Source organism: Octopus sinensis, linkage group LG7 (assembly GCF_006345805.1).
Source record: "Octopus sinensis linkage group LG7, ASM634580v1, whole genome shotgun sequence".
Classification (NCBI taxonomy): Eukaryota; Metazoa; Mollusca; class Cephalopoda; order Octopoda; family Octopodidae; genus Octopus; species Octopus sinensis.
This window is the reverse complement of record NC_043003.1, coordinates 42,769,346-42,774,345: the sequence shown is the minus strand read 5'-3', so window position 1 is coordinate 42,774,345 and position 5,000 is coordinate 42,769,346.

Genomic DNA, 5,000 nt, shown 5'->3' with positions numbered 1-5,000 from the left:
CCATGCAAATCTTGAGTGTCTCACCATATATATCATACATGCGATGAATGACGGACTTCTTATCGAAGAAGTAAAAATGGCCAACGTTGCTTTAATATCCAAAGTGATATTGATATGCTTATCGGAGTTGCAGTAACGCTCCTGTCGCTACCAGCAATGGCTGTTGTTTCAATATAGCTTTATCACTTATGATACTGTTAGAAAATATTTCCTCATTGGAACGTTAAAACGATTTCCAGCTGATTGTAATTAACCCGGTTCTTTTATTTTCCCCACACATATTTTACAGGAAAAAGACGCTTTTTCAATTTTTCTTTCGAACGCGTGGAGCACGTACATGTACAGGGGCCTAAATTTAGGGAAATTTGTTAGGCATTCTAGTGGTGAATTTTCTTGCTTTTTTCATGCGCTCTCGCAACGTAAAGGTCGCCTGTCATATTGGCTGCTCTTTCTCTCATAAACTCACAACTAAGTAAAATTTTATTGCAAGGCGTAGGAGTGGCTGTGTGGTAAGTAGCTTGCTTACGAACCACATTGCTCCGGGTTCAGTCCCACTGCATGGCACCTTGGGCAAGTGTCTTCTACTATAGGCTCGTGCCGACCAAAGCCTTATGAGTGGATTTGATAGACGGAAACAGAAAGAAGCCCATCGTATATATATTGTCCTTATGCTCTGAGTTCAAATTCAGCTGAGGTCAACTTTACCTTTCATCTTTTCGGGGTCGATAAATTAAGTACAAGTTGCGTACTGGGAGCGATCTAATCGACTGGCCCCCTTCCCCAAAATTTTGGGCCTTGTGCCTAAAGGCGGTGCTCCAGCATGGCCACAGTCAAAATGACTGAAACAAGTAAAAGAATAAAAGAATAAAAGAATATATATATATATGTGTGTGTGTGTGTGTGTGTGTGTGTGTGTGTGTGTGTGTGTGAGTGTATGAGTGTGTATATGTTGTGTGTTTGTGTTTGTCCCACTAAAATCGCTTGACAACTGATGCTGGTGTGTTTACGTCCCTGTAACTTAGTGGTTCGGCAAAAGAGACTGATAGAATAAGTACTAGGCTTACAAAGAATAAGTCCTGGAGTCGATTTGCTCGACTAAAGGCGGTGCTCCAGCATGGCCACTGTCAAATGACTGAAACAAGTAAAAGAGTAAAAAGAGTAAAGAGTGCTGAGCTTTAAGCTTAGTGTTTTAAGAGACTGTGTGTGCGTGTGTGTGTATGTGTGCCCGTGTGTATAGAAAAGCAATGAAATTAGAATTGCTTTCTCTTTCTCTAAAGGAACTTGAAGGGCTATTTTTTAACCCGTAATATCAATAATGTTAAATATTTTAATCGTAAGAATTCAATGTGTCTGTACTTATATATTGTTTGTTCTGATTTATTTCTACTTCTATACCTCAACAGCTGTAACCTTCTGCTACTCTCTTGTTATATATTCTGAAATGCTGCCAAAATTCTACAAAACTTTCTATCAATTAGTCGGGTAATCATTTCTATCAGTGCTATTATCAATCAGCGCTGTACATATTTTATCAAGCGTTATTTGTTGAATCATCTTTCTCTTTTGAATATTTTTACTCTCACACGTACACAACAAATAAATCTTTACCATTACCTGACATTTTTACTTTGTCCATAGTCTTATCAAGAAACAACCAAATAAATAAATAAATAAAAACCAAGAACCTATCTAGTTCTCTCGGGGACGCCTAACTGTAACATTAAATGTACTACTCCGAATGACATAGGTACTTCACAAACTTTATCATCTACCTCTCCTGTCTAACTATTTTTGCATTTTTATGCATCCATATAAACTTACATATGCGCCCATGCACGTACAAACGCACACATATACACTTTATATATTTCAGGTAATCGTTATGTGATAAATTCTATCAATATACATGTATTATTTGTTAAGGCGGCCAAAGACGGCGAGCTTACAGAATCGTAAGTAAGATGGGCAAAACGCTTAGCACTGAGAGTACACATTAATATATATACATGCAAAGGTGGCAAGCGGGCAGAATCGTTAACACACCGAGCAAAATACCTAGCGGCATTTCATTCATCTTTACGTTCCGAGTTCAAATTCTGCCGCGGTCGACTTTGCTTTCCTCCTTTCGGATTGAACACTGGAGTCAATTTAATCGACAAAAAGCCATTCCCACGGAATTGCTAGCTTGTGCGAAATTTCGTCCCTCCTTCCGTTCCGAGTTCTAAAATATCACCGATGTTGACTTTATCTTTTATTATTTTGGAGTCGATGTAATCGACTTATGCCTCCCCAGAAATTGGTGGCCGTGGGCCAAAATTTGCAATGAATATACATGGAATATATATCTGCGCCAGCATGGCCACAGTCTAATGACTGAAACATGAAAATAATAATAATAATAATAATAATAATGATAATAATAATAATAATAATAATAATAATAATAATATATATATATATATATTATATATATATATAATATATATATATATATATTATATATATATATATATAGTATATGTGTGTGTATATCGGGGTAATATCGGGGTAATAAAGATTTTAGAATTTTTTGCTACCAGTGGCCTAGCGTATAACAAAAATTTAGTCAATAGGCTATATATTATTCATAATTAATACAGTGTACATTTAAACACATTAAGAGGTTTCCATCACAGGAAACCTTTACGCTAGAAACAACAGCTAAAGTCCGTACCACTAATTAGGGATAAATTCTCGAAGGGAACGGGAAATAAAAAAAAAACATTTACCATCTCTTGTTTAAATGTGTTTAAATGTACACTGTATGTTATATATATATATAATGTATGTATGTATGTATGTATGTATGTATGTATGTATGTAGTATGTATGTATGTATGTATGTATGTATGTGTGCATATATGTATGTATGTATATATACATACATAACAAATGCGCAACCGGTAAAAAGAACTTTCACCTAATTAAATTACTTAAATTACTTCAATTATTTGTCAGCATTTTCTTCATTCCTTTATATATATATATATATATATATATATATATATAATATATACAATATGTTACATTACTCGGTAGTCAAGATAAAACTCTGAGTTTCAGATGCCGAAGTGGAAATCCACAACACCATCTCTTCGGTTATTTGGCTATTTGAAAACGTTATGAAAAAATACCGTTAAATAAAGGGAAATTACTCTGTTATAACTCTGCTTGCCTGCGTACTTATACATCGCTCGCATTTTTCGTCATAAAAATTATGTAAAAATTATATAAAAATACATAAAAATATATAAAAAAATATATATAAAAAATATATAAAAATATATAAATTCTTCTTGGGACATAACATAGAAAGCATGTTCTATCTGTTTTCTTTAGGTGACCAAAAACGTAACAGAAATTTAGTCACATTTCTGTTACGTTTTTGGTCCCCTAAAGAAAACAGATAGAACATGCTTTCTATGTTATGTCCCAAGAAGAATTTATATTTTTTTATATATTTTTTATGTATTTTTATATAATTTTTACATAATTTTTATGACGAAAAATGCGAGCGATGTATAAGTACGCAGGCAAGCAGAGTTATAACAGAGTAATTTCCCTTTATTTAACGGTATTTTTTCATAACGTTTTCAAATAGCCAAATAACCGAAGAGATGGTGTTGTGGATTTCCACTTCGGCATCTGAAACTCAGAGTGTTATCTTGACTACCGAGTAATGTAACATATTGTATAGATAAATTTCCTCTATTTACATAATATTGAGGTCTCTTTCTTTCTTTTGTTATCTTACCGTTTTATCAATATATATATATATATATATTAGGGGCATTACTATACATAAATGCTTCACGCTAGGAGGGACTCTTAAAATTAAAACTACCATAATAAACACATGTATAGCAATGCCCTTAATATAAATAAATATATTTAAAGGGAATAATTAATAATTTTTCCCTTATGAGGTTTTTCACACAAACTACTTGATAATTTCTATTAATTTTACTAATTTTAAATTATATATATATATTGGTTTATCCCATAAATAATGAGGTTTTTTACACTTCTTTTATTTTTGAAAGTTTGAAAGTTAAGATAAACAAAGTTCTTTTTTAATCTAAAATATACCTTTCTTCATTTTCCACATATCTCTTCCATCTATCTAGTAGATTTGCAAAACCCCTCTTCCAAAGTTTACTTGTCCATGACGAATAGTACACCTCCAGTACTGTATTGACAAAGTCTACAGAATTCATATTTTTACCGTCCAAATAATTTTGAAGACTATGGAATAAAGGGTAATCAGATGGAGCAATATCCAGCGAATATAATGCGTGGATTATCGTTTCTCATTGAAACTGCTTCAGCTTTTAGAATGTCATCCTCGCTGTATGTGGCCGAGCCTTATCCTGTTGGTAGAACACCTTTCATCTTGAAACCAAATATGGTCGTTTCTATTCAAGAACTGACTTAAGCCGCTAAAGGTGCTCGCAGCAGATCTCTTTTCTTATCGTTTGGCTTGGGTTTAAAAGTTCAAAGTGTGCTAAACGTGTACAAACCAATAACAACTCCTTACGTGGGTGAAGACCTTCTTTGGTAGGACTTCTTTCCTACCCACTGTCTTCGGCGCTTGACATTTTTATAGAGAACCAATTTCTCGTCACCAGCCACTATTCAGTCCAAAGATGATTCATTCGTGAAATGTGACAGCAAAGAAGAGCACACATACACTCTCTGCGGGCGATTAGGCTCGGAAAGTTTGTGAGGAAACCATTGACCCAATTTTCTGATTTTTCCGATGGCACACAGATGTCGATGAATGACTGAATGATCAAATCCTAGCATCTCTGCTACTTTCTCAACAGCTACGATGGGATTTCGTTCCACCAGGGTTTGCAGGACGTCCTTGTCGAGTTCTACAGGTCTTTAGGATGAGGCTCGTCTTCTAGGCTGTTGTTTCCGGTTCGGAATTTCTAGAACCAGCGTTGGCACTGGCTTAC